Source organism: Lynx canadensis, chromosome A3 (assembly GCF_007474595.2).
Source record: "Lynx canadensis isolate LIC74 chromosome A3, mLynCan4.pri.v2, whole genome shotgun sequence".
Lineage (NCBI taxonomy): Eukaryota > Metazoa > Chordata > Mammalia > Carnivora > Felidae > Lynx > Lynx canadensis.
In genome coordinates this window covers 26334395-26353889 of record NC_044305.1, presented here as the reverse complement: position 1 = coordinate 26353889, position 19495 = coordinate 26334395, and the positions used below count along the sequence as shown (strand labels likewise).

Sequence of the window (19495 nt, the reverse complement as noted above, 5' to 3'; positions counted from 1 at the left end):
GACAGGGTTTGAACTATAGACTGACTCCAAAGATGCAGCATTTAACACCACTTCTTGGGGTCTGCTACATTCCCCGTGGCAATGAATGAATAGGCAAAATGTTTGCCATCCTGAGTACTGGTAAGGATGTGTTTCTGGATAAAATTTGTGATTGTACAAATGTTTTTTTAATGCTAATATGAGTTAGATAAGAAATACTTTTTTTAATTAAAAAAAGAGTGACAATACCAAATTGGCAAGGATGTGGAAAAACTGGAAATCATACGTTGCTGGTTTGAATGCAAAATGATATGCACGCTTTGAAAACTGATTTAGCAGTGTATCATCAGGTTAAAACTTACACGTACTATATGACCCAGCAATTCCAGTCCTAAGTATTTACTCAAGAGAAATGAAAACATGTGCAAAGTCTTGTACCTGAATGTTCGTGCAGCTTTATTCATGTAACCAGAATCTGAAAACAGCCCAAATGCCCATCACAAGTAAATGGATAAACAAATAGTGATACATTTATACTATGGAATACTACTCAGCAGTGAAAAGGAACAAAATACTGCAACATGTAACAACATGGGAAATCTCAAAAGCAATCCGTAAGTAAAAGAAGACAGACAAGGGATGCCTGGGTGGCTCAGTCAGTTAACTGTCCGACTTTTGCTCAGGTTATGATCTCACAGTTCATGGGTTCGACGCCATGTTGGGCTCTGTGCTGACAGCTCAGTTTGGACCCTATTTTAGATTCTGTGTCTCCCGCTCTCCCTGCCCCTCCCCTGCTCATGCTCAGTCTCTCTCTCTCAAAAATTAATAAATGTTAAAAAAAATAAAAAAGAAGACAGACATAAAAGAATCATACTGTATGATTGTGTTTATAGAAAATTCTAGAAAAGACAAAGCTAATCTAGAATGACAAAGAGCCAAACAGTGGTTCCCTAAGGCAATGGGTGGGAGACATGGACTCCAATAGGCATAAGGGAACTCTCTGGAGTGAGAGAAATGTTCTGTATCTTTTTTTTTTTTTTTAAAGTAGGCTTTACATCCAGCGTGAAGCCCAGAGCGGGGCTGAACTCACGACCCCGAGATCAAGACCTGAGCTGAGATCAAGAGTCGGATACCCAACGAACTGAGCCACCCAGGCACCCCAAAATGTTCTCGATCTTGATTAGGGTGGTGGTTACACAGATGTATACCTTTGCCCAAACTCATCAAGTTGAATGTTTTAATGGTGCATTTTATTTATAAAACTATGCCACAGTAAAGTTTATAGGAGCTTTGGAAACACATACAAGGATTTTTATTGCAGAAGTACTTCAATAGCAAAAAAAAAAAGGGGGGGGCGGGGAGGCAGAATTGGCTATTAAGAGGAGAATGTTTCAGCTATCTGTGGTCCTTTACCATCAGAATAACAAATTTGTGGAAGGTGTAGCTGATGCTAATGATGACACTCTCAAGTCCCCAGAACACGTATCTTTCTTCCTGGAGGCTCCCTGTGGTGGCTGGAGCACACATGGGGCAGGCCAGAAGTGCTGGAGGATTAATACCTCTTGGGAGCATCCCTCAACCAACGTCTGCCAGGAGTTGTTATAGAAATGCCCAGGCTCCCTCATCACCTAGGCAGGATAACTCTGAAGTGAAAATAGTACACCATCTCCAGAGTTCCTGCTCCAGCAGGAGTGAGCTGCAAGAGCCCACAGTTGTAACTTGCTTAACAATGCTCTCTTTCAAAAGAAAAACAAACAAAAAAACCCAACTTTATCTTGAGAGAGAGCAGGAGCAGGAGCAGGGGAGGGGCAGAGAGAGAGGGAGAGAATCCCAAGCAGGCTGCGCTGTCAGCATAGAGCCCCATGTGGGGCTCAATCTCATGAACCATAACATCACCACCCAAGCCGAAATCAAGAGTCAGATGCTTAGGGTGCCTGGGGGGCTTAGTCAGTTGAGCGTCTGACTTCAGCTCAGGCCATGAACTCATGGTTCCTGAGTTTGAGCCCTGCATCGGGCTCACTGCTGTCAGTGCAGAGCCCACTTCGTATCCTGTCTCTGCCCCCCTTTCTGCCCCTCCCCCCAAAAAATAAACATTAAAAATTTTAAGAAAAAGAAGAGTTAGACGCTTAATCGACTAAGCCACCCAGGCACCCCAACAATGCTCTCTTAGTTGGCTTTCTTCCCTCTCCTGTCTCATCCACCTGCTCCCTACCAGTGTTTTCTGCATCTCCCAGATAACCTACTTTCACTGGAATCTGTGTCTAAGGTCTGCTTCTGGGAAACTCAAATTAAGACTAATGGATGATACCAAGAGTCCGTCAAGATGTGGGGAAATGTTGGAAGAATGTTGGCAGCAGCCCTTCTGCAAGCATCCATCATTCTTGGCAAAGAAAGTCTTTACAAAATTCTTACAAGTCCATAGAAGGCATGGTAGTTGGGTACAATGCAGGTGTCCATGACTAGGGGAATGGGTAAATAAACTGGAGGATGTAGACAACGTGGGCTACTAAATATTAGTAACAGTGATGTTGTGGGGGGGGGGCACAAAACTGAGTCTCATTCAAGTACATTAAACACAGAATTAAATGTATTTTTAAAACTCACACATATGTATTTAAGCACATATACCAAACACGTAAGAGCAGGGTCATTATCTTTTAACTCATGGTTCTACCGCCCCATTCCCCCCACCCCACGCCACCCCCCACACACATTTGGTCATGTTTGGAGACATTTTTGATTGTCACAACTGGGGAAGGAGGTTAATCTAGTGAGTGCAGCCCAGGAATGCTGTTTATCATCCTACCATTCCCAGGACAGCTTCCCACAGCAAAGAATCATGCAGCACCAACCCACCCCAAAAGAATTATGCAGCCCACATGTCAGAAGTACTGAATTTGAGAAGCCCTGTGTAGCCCAGCACAGCATTGCTGAATGAATGAATGAGTGAATGAATGAGTGAGTGAGTGAATGAAGAGATGGTAGGGGTGGGAACATAGAAACGCACGAGGATTCTTACACATGTCGGAAGTGTGCGTGGTAGAATTTAGTGCGACAATATCTCTCTTTTTCCAGGAACAGGTGTGCTCTGCCCTTGCCGGGTCCTGAGCACGATCGTGTGGAGCCTCCAGCTGCCCTCCAAGCCCGGCATCCCGCCCCCTTAATTTTCGAAGTCCTCTGAGCTGCCGGAAGCCGGCCAAGAATGAGCCAGGGCGGTGCCTGCGGGTGAGAAAATTTGCATGAGGTTTGAATAGCGCAGGGCCTGCGGAGCGGAAACCGCGGACCACAGAAGTACCAGGAAGGCTTTGGACACGGCCTGGGGGAGGGGCCTGGGCTGGAGAGAGTGGATCGGAATGGTAGGGAAAACCGATCAGAATGCTTGGGGCGGGAAGAAGGGGATTAGAATCCTGTGAGAGCGAGGGGGATAGGGGTTAGGATTCTTCTGGACCCAGTTGGAATCCCTTGATGAGAGATTAAAATCTTTGGAGGGTCGGATTGGAATCTTCGGATGGATCGGATTGGAATCCTGGGGCCGGGTGGATTAAAATCCTTTGTGAACAAGACTGGGGTTACCCAGGAGCGGGATTAGAATCCCTGGGGTTAGGGTTATAAATCTGGAGGGCTGGGTCAGAATCGTTTGAAGAGAAGGGTTGGGATCCTTTAGTTAGCTGGATTAGAATCTTTGGGGACAGGATTAGAAACCTCTGGTGGGCGAGATTACAAATTATTCAAATGTGAAATTCAAAATCCTTTGGGGCGGAATTGGGATTTTGGGAGGAGGAGAGGGTGTCGCGGTTCTTGAAGACAGGTTAGGATTCCTGGGGTGGAGTTAAATCCCTTGGGGACCGCGTTAGGTTTGGGGAGGGGGGGATTACAATGCATTGGGGGAGGTGTTGGAGGGGGTGGGGTTAGGATCTTTGTGGGACTGGTTAAAGTTCTTACGGGCGGGCTTATTATCCTTTAGGGAGCGTGTTAGGATCCTTAGGGGCAGGTTTAGAAACCTCGGATGGGCGACGGGATTAGGATGCTGGGAGGTGGGGCCTGAGATTAGAGTCCCTGCGGCGGGGTTGGAGTCTTCAGGGGCGGGGCTAGGATACTTGGGGGGCGGGGCTAGCATCGCTCAGGGCGCGGCTAAGGAGCCCAGATGGCCTGTGGGTGCCACGGCGTTGCTGGTCCCTGCCCGGGCGCACCGCCGGGGCCTAGAGGCGAGCGGGAGAGGACGCGGGCAGTTCTGCGCCAGGGGAGCCGGAGAAGCCCCGCGGCGCCCGCCGAGGCCCCTCAGGGCGTCATCCTTGCCTCTCGAAAGTCAGCCCGTCTCCCTTAGGGAACGGGCGCCCCGGGACGCCGGGGGCTGCTGAGCTGGGGGGGGGCTCGAGCTGCGAGGATCCGGGCTGCCCGCAGGACGAGGAGCGGGAGCCCAGGTGAGTGCGGCGGACGGGGGAAGCGGGGCAGCCTAAGGGTGAGCGCGGCCTGGGGGTCTTCGGCTGTTACGGAGGGAGGGGGGTGGGGGGCTGGGGCTGCACAGGGCGGGCTGGGGTGCGCAGCTGGAAGGTGCCGTCGGGGAAGCGGCGGACGGGCCGTGGGATGAGGGGCCCACGGAGCGGGGAGTGGGGCAGATGAGGGGCGGGATTGCCCTGCGAACCTGGAAAAGCTCGAGGGGAGGGGAGCTCTGGCCACCGAGTGACTTTGTTCCAGCCTCCACTTTTCGGGGCCGTCCAGGTTCCCCTTCTGCAAAAGACAAGAAAAACGAGAAGGAAGGGATGGGGCTTCGCGGAGACCGGGAGGGGAAGGCCCTTACGGTTCCTGGTGGGGGTGGGTGACGAGTCACGGCAGGTTGGCAGCCGGGTTGGCGACCTTCGTGGGGAAGGGGCCAGCTGGCCGTAGGCGTGACGTGCGAACCACACCCGGGCGGAGCTGCAGCTGGGCCGGCTGTGCTCCCTCCTCCTCCCGCTCTGGGCCCTGATCCCCAGCAGGTCTAGGTCGAACCTCAAAACCTCCTGGACAGACCGCAGGGTGGCTGCCGGTCGTTTTCCTCCTTGTGACACCTTGGGCAAGTCGCTCTCTTTCTCCCAATTCCAGTTTCCTCATCTGTTAGGCGGGGCTGTTGTTGTTTTCCCAAGGCCACAGGGAGCTGGAGTATGTGAAGTCATGTTTACTGTGGTGTAAGGGGAAGGGGGTTTCCGGGAGCAAGCTGCCTGTTGACCTTGAGCAAGGGATTTTGCCTTCCTGTGCCTCCGTTTTTACACCTGTCGGTTAGGGATAATAATGATAATGGCTCCCTCAACAGGGTTGTTTTGAAGGTTAGATTAAGTTAAGCTCTTAGGACACCACCTGACAGGTATGCATGCTTAATACACGTTAACTGTTGTCATAGCTACATTATGGTCTAGCCCAGTGCCTCGCAAACTTCAGCGGTACCCCGGAACCACCTGGAAGGTTTGTTAAGACACAGGTTTCTGGGTCCTGATCCCAGGGTTTCTGATTCAGTAGGTCTGGCCTGGGAGTCTGAGAATTTACATTCTGGAGTAATGCTGCTGCTGGTGGTCCAGGGACCAAACTTTGAAAGCCACCACGTTAGCCTTCGGCCAGGACAGAGAAAGGCCTCAATAGATATTGCTTCCTTTACCCATGGCTTTCTCTTCACTATCCTTTTTTTGTTTTGTTTTGTTTTCCTTAGGAGGGGAGGAGGGAAGGTTAAAATAAAGAAAAGTGAAGAAGACCCTATACCAAATATCCCAGGAACCCCACCACCCAGAATTAACAAATGTTAGCATTTTGTCATGTTTTTGCTTCTGATTTTCAAAAAATAAAATTATTAAAAGTAATGATAAAACGGAAGCCTTCCGCCTTGTATCCCTCTCAGTCCTGTTTTCTCCCTTCCCAGAGGCAACCATTGCCATGAAATATAATCCTTCCCGGTCTGTGCTTTCATGAATGTATTGCATAGAGATGGATGCACAAATTATACATAGAATTGTTTTCTGTGTATTGAAGATCTCCAAAAATGCTATCCAGCTGTGATTCCTCTACAATATCCTTTGTCCCTGCCTTCTCATCATTAAGGTGTCAGCGTCTAGCCAGGATGAGAAACAGAGGGAGGCCTAGTTCATTCCTTCTTTTTTTTTTTTATGTTTTTATTTATTTTTGAGACAGAGGGAGACAGCATGAGCAGGGGAGGGGCAGAGAGAGAGGGAGACACAGAATCGGAAGCAGGCTCCAGGCTCTGAGCTGTCAGCCCAGAGCCTGACACGGGGCTCGAACTCACAGACTGTGAGATCGTGACCTGAACCGAAGTGGACACTCAACCGATTGAGCCACCCAGGCGCCCCCTAGTTCATTCCTTCTAAGTGGAGTGTCCCAGCAGGTGACTGACCTCCCTACCTTAGTACCCGTTCCCCTGCTGCTAAACATTCAGGTGTGGAACAGGTGTTTACTACAACAAACCATTCTGCTGGGACCATCCTGGATGGATGGCTTTGGAGGTGTGGGGTGCAGGTGTTTCTTGGGGAATATGGAGAGAGGGGCCACAAGTCCTCTTGTGTATGAGGTGGACTAAAGCCGGGAAGGGTCACCTGAGGAGTTTGGGTCAGGGACAACAGCAGAGTCTGGGTCTGCTGACCTCCCAGGGCCGCTCGCTGTTCCATGTCTCCTGTTCTCCAGCAGGAGGGCAAAGCTCTTCATCTGCCCGACACTTGGTAGAAACTCAAACCGTGGAATCACGGCTCCTTTATTTTTTTTTTATTTTTTTTATTTTTTAACGTTTTTTATTTACTTTTGAGACAGGGAGAGACAGAGCATGAACAGGGGAGGGTCAGAGAGAGGGAGACACAGAATCTGAAGCAGGCTCCAGGCTCTGAGCTGTCAGCACAGAGCCCGACGCGGGGCTCGAACTCATGGACCGCGAGATCATGACCTGAGCCAAAGTCAGCCGCCTAACCGACTGAGCCACCCAGGCACCCCATCACGGCTCCTTTAAAAAAAAAAAAAAGTTTTTGGATAACAGATAGTTTGTTTTTGCATAGTCTTCTTTTCTGTGCCCTTTTTATTTAACATAATCAGTAAACTGCTGCGTATACAATTTTCATCCTAGTGATTTGCTTCACACTACATTGTAAACATTTTCCTATGTCATTAAGACAGCCTTGGATTTTTTAAATTGTCATTTTATTTTTCTCAGTTTACTTATTTATTTATTTGTTTAAGTCATCTCTACACCCAACATGGGGCTTGAACTCATGACCCCGAGGTCAAGAGCCACATGCTCCTTCGGCCAGGCCCTCCAAAATATCCTTGGATTTTTAATGGCTGCATATCATTCTACTGTTTGGATGCACTATAATTTGTTTAACCGTCCTAGGAGAGCACTGTTAGGTAGTTTGCCATTTTTAAAAAATGTTTATTTATTTTTGAGAGACAGAGAGACAGAGCATGAGCGGGGGAGGGGTGGGGAGAGAGGGAGACACAGAATCCAAAGCAGTCTCCAGGCTCCAAGCAAGGGGTCCGCACAGAGCCCGACACGGGGCTCAAACCCACAAACCCACGGACCATGAGATCATGACCTGAGCTGAAGAGGGATGCTTAACCGACAGAGCCACCCAGGCGCCTCTGCCATTTTTTTAACTGTTCATTTCTTTTCAAGAGAGAGTGAGCAAGTAGGTGAGGGGCAGAGAGAGAGAGAGACAGACAGAAGATCTGACAAGGGCTCCATGTTGACAGCAGAAAGCCCTGATGCAGGGCTCAAGCCCACCAACCGTAAAATCATGACCTGAGCTGAAATTGGACACGTAACCCACTGAGCCACCCAGGCACCCTGTAGTTTGTAATTTTTGACTTTTGAGTCGAAATTCACATAGCATTACAAAATTAACCATTTGAAAACTAACATTTGAGTGGCATTTAGTCCATTCACCGTGTTGTGCAACTGCCACCTCTGTATAGTCCCCAAGTATCATCATCTCCCCGAAAGGAAGCCCTGTACCCATTAAAGCAGTCATGCCCATTCTTCTTTCTGCCCCACCCCCCACCCCCCGGCCCTTGGCCACCACCAGCCTGCTTTTTGTATTTTTGGATTAATTTATTCTGGCATCTTCCACCTAAGATAATGTTTTCAAGGTTCACCCAACTTGTGGCATGTATTCGTATTTCGGTTCTCTTTATAGCTGAATAATATTTCATTGTATGTATATGCCGCGATTTGCTTATCCGTTCATCTGTAGATGGAAATTTGGGTTGTCTCAGCCTTTTGACTGTCATGAATATTCACCTAGTGTATTTGTTTGAGCTCCTGTTTTCGATTTCTTGGGTATATACCTAGGAGTGGAATGGCTGTGTCCTGTGGTAATTCCATGTTTAACATTTTCAGGAATTGCCAGATTGTTTTCCACCGCTTTCCACTCCCGTCAGCCATGTAGAAGGGTTCCAATTTCCCCACATCCTTGCCAACCTTGCTATTTTCCTTTTTAAAACGTTACGGTTGGGGCGCCTGGGTGGCTCAGTCGGTTGAGCGTCCGACTTCAGCTCAGGTCACGATCTCACGGTTCGTGAGTTCGAGCCCCGCGTCAGGCTCTGGGCTGATGGCTCAGAGCCTGGAGCCTGCTTCCGATTCTCCCTCTCTCTCTGCCCCTCCCCCATTCATGCTCTGTTTCTCTCTGTCTCAAAAATAAATAAACATTAAAAAAATTTTAACAAAAAACATTACGGTTATTATAGCCACCCTAGGGGGTGTGGGAATCTTAATCTCACCCCAACCAGGCTGCTCGCTGGGGGCCCTTACCCGTGAGGGTGAGGAGAAAATTACCTGCATTCAAGGGATCTTCCAGGCCTTGCACACTTTAAACGCTTCTAGAAAGTAAAGGCTTCTAAACCACTCTGCTGCTAACACATACTAAGTGCCTGGCACATGGTAGGGCCTCAGAAACATTGTAGGAATGTTGAACAACCTCTTCCCTCTCTTGCCTGAGATATTTCAGCATATAGGTGTATTTTAGTTAGCCCCACATAGTGATTCTTTATAATTAGCTGCCAACTTTTTAAAAAATATTTATTATAAAGAGAGAGAGAAGTGTAGGGGAGGGGCAGAGAGAGAGGGAGACACAGAATCTGAAGCAGGCCCCAGGCTCTGAGCTGTCAGCACAGAGCCCGAGGCGGGGCTTGAACTCATGAACCTTGAGATCATAACCTGAGCCGAAGTCTGCTGCTTAATGGACTGAGACACCCAAGCGCGCCTAATTAGTCGCCAAGTTTTAAAGTCAAGAGAACTCACACAAATCTGGGTTTCTGTCTTGTGAAAAACTGGCAGAGTTGGCAATAGTGAGGCTAGAAATTCTGTCTCCCATGCCCGTCTGCTATTCACTCACGGTAGCATCGGTGAAGCGGTGTGGGGCCGCCCTGTAGACTAACCCTGAGCTGTCGGCTTGCACCACCCTTTCTTGGATCACTTTCCTCCCGTGGGTGTCCCTGTGGGCCCCTGTAGCCATTTTAGTTTTCAAGTCCTGCCTCCCTATCATGACAAGGCCTTCCTTTTCACCGAAAAGGAATGTCAGGTCCAGAGAGGGTAAGTAGCTTTCCCAAAGTTACACAGAACATTAGTGCTGCCATGTCTCTTAGCCTCCACCTTTCTAAACAACCCCCGCCCCCGCTCCGTTTGTCCAGTTTCCTTAAATGGAAAGTGTGCCCTTGTTCCTGGCTGGTGCCTGTGGCCACACAGGCTGCACCCACCGGATGGCACCGAGTAGGGCCTGCATTCCTAATACTGCCCTAAGACAGCCCAAGCTCTCACCATCACCCTGAAATCCTCTGGCCTGGGAGACGTAGGTGCAGCCAAGCGAATAGCAGACTTTCCCTCATCTCTGCCAGAGAAATGAAGAACCGGAGATCGGGCGTGGGAGACCTGAGTTTGGGTGCCGACGGTGCCTCAGATAAGTTGTGGTGCATTCAGCCAAGCCGCTCACTCTCCTGAGTCTCAGTTTCCTCATCTGAGAAATGGGGATAAGGAGGATACAACCTCACAAATTCACGAAGCACAAATCCTTTGAGGTCAACACACAAAAAAACAATACTCCACAGTACACAAATTCACGTAGTACAAACCTTTTTTTTTTTTTTTTTAAATTTTGTTTTTCAACGTTTATTTATTCTTGGGACAGAGAGAGACAGAGCATGAACGGGGGAGGGGCAGAGAGAGAGGGAGACACAGAATCGGAAACAGGCTCCAGGCTCTGAGCCATCAGCCCAGAGCCTGACGCGGGGCTCGAACTCACGGACCGCGAGATCGTGACCTGGCTGAAGTCGGACGCTCAACCGACTGCGCCACCCAGGCGCCCCAAGTACAAACCTTTTGAGGTCAATTCACGTAGTACAAATCCTTTGAGGTCAACACGCAAAAAAACGATACTCCGTAGTTTCCATGGACATAGGTCTCAGTTTGAGTTTCCTTAGAAACAGACCTTAGAAAAAATCTCATATGCATTTATTATTTAGTCTCTTTGGGAGAGGGTCCCAGAAAGCCCTGGTAGGAGAGTGGGGAAGTGAGACGGAAGAGAAGGCAGCCAATAAAAGTGTGTTATCGCACCAGTCACTAGTGTGGACACCTGGAGGGCAGGGAGCCCTCGAGCTCTGAGAGCTGGTGAACGTGTTCAAGAGGTGAGGGAGCTGGGGTATTTATGCACCTGCTGCTATCAGTCACTGGTTGAAGGCTGCTCCCGGGGCGGGGGGGGGATGTCTGTCTAACACTCCCACTTGCCACGCTCACGGGCTGAGCAGACACCGATGGCCACAGAGAAATCTCTCAGGGGAAGAAACACAGGTGCTGCCAGCAGGAGTGTTCTGAAACGGTAACAGGCAAGGTGATGGGATGTGCATGGACAGGTTCACGTGCGTCAATACGCATAGGTGTAAACACAGAGGCAGAGGCTACCTGAGGGGAAAGGAGTGGCCATGGAGAGCCTGCAAAGGGAGTAATCCAATGGCATCTTAGATTTATCTGCAATGTTATATATAAGGCCGATGTACTGTTTACCAGGCGATGAAAGGTAATTTAAAAAACAAAATACCCTCCAAAACAGAAAAGAAACTGAGATTCTGTCAACTATAAAAAAGCAACTGTAACATGGTCAGAGCAGGCATTATGGCAGCTTCAAGGTTTCCCTCTGGGGTCGGGGGGGAAGATTTGGGGGCAGTTGACCTTGGAGCATGATGAGAAGCTAGGGTGAAAAGCTCTCCCCACCCCTGGGGGCAAACTGGCCACCATGTCCTGGGTGAAGGGGGCATACTCCAGTCAGTCACAGTCAGGGAAGGACGTTGCTCTTCTCCAAGCAGAGAGGAACAAACACGGATATCCCTTTCCAGTTTAAACCTGCATATGTAACTTGTTTTGATGGGGAAAGCTGGGGCTCCCAGGAAGCTGAAGGAGACTTAATTCACTTGTTCAAGAATTTATTGAGCACCTACTGTATTCTCATTTTATACTGGGATACAGCAAGGCACAAAAGAATCACTGTTCTCATGTGTTTTACATCCTATGGGAGACAGATTATAAACAAATCCCTAGGGGGGCGCCTGGGTGGCGCAGTCGGTTGAGCGTCCGACTTCAGCCAGGTCACAATCTCGCGGTCCGTGAGTTCGAGCCCCGCGTCGGGCTCTGGGCTGATGGCTCAGAGCCTGGAGCCTGTTTCCGATTCTGTGTCTCCCTCTCTCTCTGCCCCTCCCCCATTCATGCTCTCTCTCTGTCCCAAAAATAAATATTGAAAAAAAAAAAAGAAAAAAAAATTAAACAAATCCCTAGGTAATATATTAGTGCATTAGGTGAGAAGCAGACTCTCACTTCAGAGATTAAATATGCAAGAAAAATTTTTTAAATGTTTATTTATTTTGGAGAGAGAGAGAGAGAGAGCGTGAGTTGGGGAGGGACAGAGAGAGAGGGAGACCGAATCCGAAGCAGGCTCCAGGCTCTCAGCTGTCAGCACAGAGCCCGACATGGGACTCAAACCCATGAACTTGGAGATCATGACCTGAGCTGAAGTCGGATGCTTAACCGACTGAGCCACCCAGGCGCCCTGCAAGAAAAGGCTAGGAAAGCCAGCCAGCACACAGCAAGGCATGTTTGACTCCAAATGAAGAAGAAAGGGAAGGAGGGAGGAAAGGAAAGCAAGAAGAAGGGAAGGAGAGGCGGAAATATCTTAGACTACAGTGCAGTTCCAAGGAAGGCTTGGCAAGGCTGCCTGGACCCCTTAGCCAAAGCCCCCTGTCACAGGCCCCCCTGGCACGGCCTGCCTCAGTATCCCTGCCACACTCCGTCACTGGCCGGGAACAGCCCATGGCAACAGTGATGATGCACTTCAAAGCACAGCAGCTGGGGCCATTGGTCAATGCCACTGTCTGCAGTCAGAGATCTGGGAGGCTCATCTTCATGGCCGCCACATCAGCTGGTGGTCAAAGCCATGAAGAATTCGGCTGGGAAGGGCTAGAAAGTGATGGGAGTTGGGGGGGGGGGGGGGTCCCATTCTTAGCCAGGGTGGTGAGGGAAGGCCTCTCTGAGACAGAGAGGTCTGCAAAGAGACTTGGGTGGCATGAAAGAGGCTTTCCGGGGGAAGGACATTCCGGAAAGTAGCCTGTGTGATGGCCCCAAGGTGGAAGCGTGGTTGGTGAATTGAGGGACAGCAAGAGGCTAGTGTGGCTGGAAAGGAAACATCAAGGGAAGATGACAGGACCTCAAGGTTGGGGAGAGCCCAGATCGTGGAGCCTTGGCAGCCAGAGGGGACTTGGCTTTTATTCCAAGTGAGATGGGAGCCCAGGAGTTGTTGAGCAGAGGAGGGATATGACCTGATTTACAGTTTAAAAGCCTTGCTTGGGGCGCCTGGGTGGCTCAGTCTGTCAAGTGTCTAACTCTTGATTTTGGCCTAAACCATGATCTCACAGTTTATGGGTTCAAGCCCCACATGAGGCTCTGCACTGACAGTGCAGAGCGTGCTTGAGATTCTCTCTCTCCCTCTCTCTGCCCCCCCCCAAACAAATAAATAAACTTTAAAAAAGAAATAAACTGGGGTGCCTGGGTGGCTCAATTGGCTAAGCGTTTGACTCTTGATTTTTGGCTCAGGTCATGATCTCACAACTCATGGGATCAATCCTCGTGATGGGCTCCATGCTGACAATGCAGACCCTGCTTGGGATTCTCTCTCTCTCTCTCTCTCTCTCTCTCTCTCTCTCAAAAATAAATAAATAAACATTTAAAAATAGATAGATGACAGATAAATAGATAGATAAATGAATAAATGAAAAGGTTTGCTTGTCTCTAAGAGGCAGGATTGGTATTCAGAGTTAGCTCTTTGTGACTTCAACTCCCATCCCATATTTTCCAAACTTGCCTGCCCCCTGCTTACCTTAGAGATAAAAGTATTCCAAGGAGGGTCACAATTGCCCTGGCATTCCGGACTTTAACAGGTGATCCAGAGGTAGCAATGACCATGCTAGGAATCTAGTACATGTTTGGAGCAAACAGGTGGGACAAATGCACCTCAAGGCCAGGCCTCTGGGCGAGTTGGGCAGATGACCAGAGGCCTTGAGTTCCTCTTCAGCGTGTTGCTCTGTCACTCGCTGTTGTGTAAACGTGGGCACAACACTTGCCCTCTCCGGGGCTGCTGTTCTGCCTGTGTAACAGAGGTCTCCCCGCCTCCTTCCTTTTGAAAAGTCCAAGTTTTGAGCTCTTTGATCAGAAAGAAGCTGGGGGTCAGGAAAGGGGAGAGATGAGGAGTTGGGGTGACCCCCGCACGTCCATTAGGGATAACAGTCACTTTGGGTGGTTCATTGAGAAGATCGTCAGGGAACCAGAGGAGAGGGCTCTGCAGGGCTCTGCACCCTTGCAAACTCTTTAGGAAATTGTCCCTGATGGGGGAGGACTTTTTCCCCACCTCCATGGCTGAGCTGTTCCGAGAAGGGAAAGTTCCTCTAGTGAACAGTCTTGAGCCCTGGGCCCCTTGAGATCTGCCTTCCTGAACTTCCTGTTGGGGTTCCTCGCCCTCACCCTGCAGTTCCCCACTGCAGCCTCTGGGGCTGCCCCCCCCCCCCCCCCCCCCCCCCCCAAGGATGAGAGGCAAGAGAGCTGTGTTCTCATTCTACCTGCCAGTGACCCCCTGGGGAATCTCTGTGCCATGGATCTCCATTTCCCTGTCTGCAAAATGGGCTCTTAATTCTGGTACTGCTGACTTCAACCAAGTATGGTCAGGCCTGTAGAAGGTTGAACACAATATATTTAGTCCACAAATATATATGGAGGTCCTAATACATGCCAGGCACTTCCTAGGCATGGTGTCGGTGCCATCAGCTGCTTGGGGTCCATATTGCATACATCCTCACCTATCCTAATGGGTCTAGTACCCTCTTCTCATCCATCAATACCTGCTGTCTATGAAGTCTTTGCCCTAAGCCATTTACACTGAAGTATGAATTGCAATCCCTTGTAAGAATTTCCTCTGCATGAGGTGGCACTCTTTGAGGTTTAAGGGGGGGGGCAGAAATCCAACTTAACCTGGCTCAAGCAGAAGAGGGATATTGTTAGAAAGTCTGCAAACACTTCCACTTTAGGAAGGGCTGGATTCAAGGGCTTGGGAATCTGTATTCCTGCATTTCTGGGCTCTGCTTTGCAACTCTCTTCCAGCCAAAGGCCAATGGATGACTCTCCTTGTCCAGGACTGGGTCACACATCCAGCTCTGCTTCCGTTACTGCAATTCTGATTGGCCAGACTTGGTCAGACTTCAGCCAGAGGCTGAAGTCAGCCCTACCCCGCTGCACGAAATGAGAATGCGGGAGAGGTGGTGACAAAAGGAAGACTGGGGAGCTTTTCTCAGAAAAAGGGGGAGCAGAGACTATGTAGGAAAGAACTATAGCTGTCCCCTTCAGACAACTTATCCAACACCTCGCTTCCTATTTGGAGAAACTGAGGCCCAGAGAGTTTGGGACTTGCCTGAGCTCACACGGTGAGCTTGTGGTAGAGGCGAAACCAGAATCCAGGGCTCCTCGGCCCCAGCCCTGACAGGCCTCTGCTTGACCCTAAAAACTCCTTGAAAACAGTCTCCCTCCCACTCCACAGGATGCCCAGGCAGTACACTGGCCTCTCTCCTTGGGCTTCACTCTGAGCACGCAGGAGGAGTCTCTAAGGCTCCATGGCCTACATGGAGTGACCGTGGGAAGGTCCCAGGGCAAGGATGCTGACCTTTCTCATATCCCTCCCATGTAGGGCCAACAGAAGCTGAATGGGGAAGGAGCGAGTTTCAGTTTCCAGGATTTGGGCAGTGACCTGAGGACGTGCCTTTGTCAGGGGTCAGCAGTTCTCAGCTGGTCTGGGGCCAGGCAGGCCACTTCTGCTCTCAGAGCCTGGTTTTGAACCACAATTAGACAAGAATCATGTGTACAGAGGTTTTCAAAAGCCTTTCACATCCCCGTCACACAGGATGTCAGGCCAAACCTGAGAAGCAAGAGCCTCCTATTTTACAGGGCAGGAAATGAAGTTCAGGGGAAGTGACTTACCTGAGGTCACGTAGGGTCGGGGCAAAACCGGGATCCAAACCGGAGCATTCTCACCCCAGGTTCAGCCCTCACTCTACTACATTGGTGGATCTCACATCTTAGTGTGGGTAAGAATCTCCTGAAGAATTGTTAGCAATGCAGATTCCGGGCCCTCATCCCCAGAGACTCTGGTTCATTCGGTCCAGATCATGGCACAGGGATATGTAAGAAACAGTGAGGACTGTTGGGGTACCAACGGTAAAAATCCAGTTCAAACTGTCTTAGGCAATTGAGAATTTATTTGCTCACGAACTGGAAAAATCCTGAGGTTGGCAAGCTTCAGGCACAGCTGGCTTCAGGTGTTCATACATGTCTTCAGGAATCACTCTGTCTTCATTGCTCGGCTCTGCTGTCCTCTGTGACGGCCTCACACTAAGACAGTCCCTCACTTTAGTTTCCTACGTCTACACCTATATCTGCCTCGACACCTGCACCTACGTCTGCATCAGCAATCCTTATAGAAACAGAGTGCCTTTTTCCTAATTTTCCCAGCAAAATCCCAGGGCTAACTTTGATCACCTCAGTCAGGGTCACTTACATACCTATAACTGAATCGACCACCGTTGGCTGCCAGGGGGACACAGAATTCTCTGATCGGCCAGACCTGTATCAAGTTGTCACTCCCTGAAGGCAAGAGTGGGGTTAGCCTCCTGAAACACCTTGCGCTGAGTGGGAGAAGGCTGGCTTCTCGAGGAAAAGCCAGGTGCTGTTATCAGAAGAGGGATGGATGCCGAGATGTTCACTGCTTCTCAGCTAGAATGATCACGCAATTCACCTGGGCCTTGTTGGAGTGCACGTTCTGATTTGGGCGATGCGGCTTGAAAGTCTGTATTTCTAGGGGCGCCTGGGTGGCTCAGTCGGTTAAGCGGCCAACTTCGGCTCAGGTCATGATCTCACAATCTGTGAGTTCGAGCCCCGCGTCAGGCTCTGTGCTGACAGCTCAGAGCCTGGAGCCTGTTTCAGATTCTGTGTCTCTCTCTCTCTCTGACCCTCCCCCGTTCATGCTCTGTCTGTGTCTCAAAAATAAATAAACGTTAAAAAAAAAAAAAAAGAAAGTCTGTATTTCTAACAGCTCCTCTGCGCTGCTGCTGCTGGTCCCCACCGTGATCACACACAGTAGCCAGGCATTCGGTTACAATTCTTTTGTTTTTGTTTTTGTTTTTAGTTTCTTAAACGTTCATTTATTTTTGGGAGAGAGAGAGAGGGAGGGAGGGAGAGAGACACAGAGCATGAGCGGGAGAGGGGCAGAGAGAGAGGGAGACACACAATCCAAAGCAGGCTGCAGGCCCCAGGCTCCAGGCTCCAGGCTGTCAGCACAGAGCCCAACGTGGGGCTCGAACCCATGAACCGTGAGATCATGACCTGAGCCAAAGTTGGAGGCTTAGCCAATTGAGCCACCCAGGTGCCCCTATATATCTTTTTGTTTTTAAGTTTATTCACCTGTCTTGAGAGAGAGAGAGAGAGCATGAGCAGGGGAGGGGCAAAGAGAGAGAGAGAGAGAATTCCCAAGCCGGCACCACACTGTCAGCACGGAGACCAATGTGTGGCTCGAACTCCTACACCATGAGACCATAACTTGAGCAGAAACCAAGAGCTGTAGGGAGGTGCTAAGCCAAACACTGAGGGGCACAGATCTATGTAGGACCAGCCTCTGCTGTGCTGTGATAATGGAAATGTTCTATGTTTGTGCTGTTTGATACATTAGCTTTGAGCCCAGCCACTTGGCTGTTGAGCACCTGAAACACTGGCAAATCTTAACGGAGGTGTGCTAAACATGTAATATACACACTGGGATTGGAAGCCTTAGAGGGAAAAACAAGTATAAAGTATCTCACTGATCATTTTTAACTTTTTTTTTAACTTTTTATTTTTAAGCCTAGGCCCAACGTGGGGTTCGAACTCACAAACCTGAGATCAAGAGTTGCATGCTCTACCGACTGAGCCAGCCAGGCGCCCCTCATTGAGCATTTTTATATGGGTTACAAATCAATCATTTTTTACATATTGGAGAAAATAAATGTATCTTAAAATTAATTCACTTGTTTCTTTTTACTTGGAAAAATATGGCTGTAGAACATTTTTTTTTTTTTTATTTGCTGTAGAACATTTTAAATTACATACATGGCTCACATTACATTTCTAGGTCTGGTGGTCACGAAAAGAACATGTCTGAGGCCATTCCACACCAGGGAGTAGAACAGTTCTCCTGATTTAGGGGGACTGTCACGTTTTATGCAAATTTGACTCTTGCCAGCATATCACTTTTTAAAAATAATATTTTATTGTGCAAAAGTTGAACTAATGGGAACTCCAGTTTAACTTCTTTTTTTTTCTTTTTTTAATGTTTATTTACTTTTGAGAGAGACAGGGCATGAGAGGGGGAGGGGCAGAGAGAGAGGGAGACACAGAATCCAAAGCAGGCTCCAGACTGAGCCGTCAGCACATTGCCTGACGCGGGGCTCAAACTCACAAACTGTGAGATCATGACCTGAACCGAAGTTGGACGCTCAACCGACTGAGCCACCCAGGCGCCCCTAAAAGGTTAACTTAAGTGTTGCTGTTATCTCTAAGCTTGTGGGTCAGAGGAATTGCCATGTGGTTTTGCTTTATCCCCCAGAGCATGTCCATGTTTGCTAGTAAACGGAATTGGTTATGGTCAACATTTTCTGTAGTGCTTACTGTGTGCCAAGAACCTTTACATTTATCAACTCATTCAGTACTCACCACCACCCTGTGAGGGAGAGCCCCACCATCCGGTCTCAGAGGTGACCTTGGATCATGCACGAACGTGCCCTCAGAGAACCATCCCTCTGTCCCCTGTGGCTATCTTGAATATGTAAATTGACGATATAAATGAAATTCAGTAGGTACTCAGAGAAGCAGAAGGAGCTGTTCTGCATCACAGCAGTGTTCTTCCCAGAACCTTCTTATGCAATCAAAATATATGCAATGTAATATAATTGTATCCCATACGGAACCACACACTATGCGTCTTATTTCCAGAACTGTAATGCATACGTATCACAAATCAAAGAGAGGTGTTTTAAATGCATACAAGTACATTATAAAGCAGTGATTAATTGTGATAATTTTTCAAATTAATGATCCAGCACTCCGGGAGTCTGAACCAATTCCTTACTTTATTCACAACAGACAGGCAAGTGAAGCAGAAACCGCTTAAGTCTTGAAGTGGTAAATTGTTGCCAGTTCCCACCAGGACAGACAAAAACATCCTTGTGATTAAAAATCTTTTTTTTTTTTTTTTTTTAAAGTAACTCCACTGAGCCTACGAATACGGACTTTTTTCCTTAAACCACAAACATGTGTTTATTTAGCCAGATAAGTATAACTGAGGTCTAATTGCTTTGGAAGAAATGCGTAATTGTGCAGAGATGAGGAAAACAATTACTCTCTTATGTGGATGCCTATGGCGTGTCTTCTCAGCAAATACATGTGGGCATTTTGAGAGAAGAAGTAAAACATTTCTGCCACTTTCTGCAATTAAGTTTTGACTCTGATCAGGTAAACAGGTTTTCTTTAAGTATCTTTAAATTTCATGAACCCATCAGCAAAGTCTGTCATCCTTACCTCCCAAATGTCCCCCTGAATCTGTCCATTGCTTACAGATGTCCTCGATGGTCACCACCCCAGGTCAGGCCACCATCCTCTCATGCCCGGACTCCTGCAGTGGACAGGGTTCCCTGCCCTGCCTCCTACAGTCCATACGCCACCCGGCAGCCATTATTTGAAGTGCAAATGAATCCCATCATTCTCCTGCTTAAAACTTTACATGGTTTCTCATCTTTGGAATTAAATCCAGATTGCTGATTGGCTGTAAAAGATATGACAACCTTGTGCCATACCACACTCCTCTTCTATGCCTGTGATCTCCAGCTACGCTGGCCTCCTTTCAGTGCCTTATTCTCTCCAAGCACATTCCAGCCTTGGGGCCTTTGC

At 48.7% G+C, this 19495-nt stretch overlaps 1 protein-coding gene across 3 annotated transcripts in view; it reads left to right on the top strand.

Annotated features, from left to right (window-relative positions):
• Positions 1-4121: 4121 nt before the first annotated feature.
• HCK (HCK proto-oncogene, Src family tyrosine kinase) overlaps positions 4122-19495 on the top strand; it is a 43237-nt gene continuing 27863 nt past the window's right edge. Inside the window, exons 1-2 of one of the 3 annotated variants that reach the window (XM_030309831.1) lie at positions 4122-4400; positions 18811-19060. The gene's annotated coding sequence lies outside the window, so the exon portion shown is untranslated. The remainder of the gene's footprint in view (positions 4401-18810; positions 19061-19495) is intronic. The other 2 variants (XM_030309830.1, XM_030309832.1) reach the window with 2 other exon arrangements.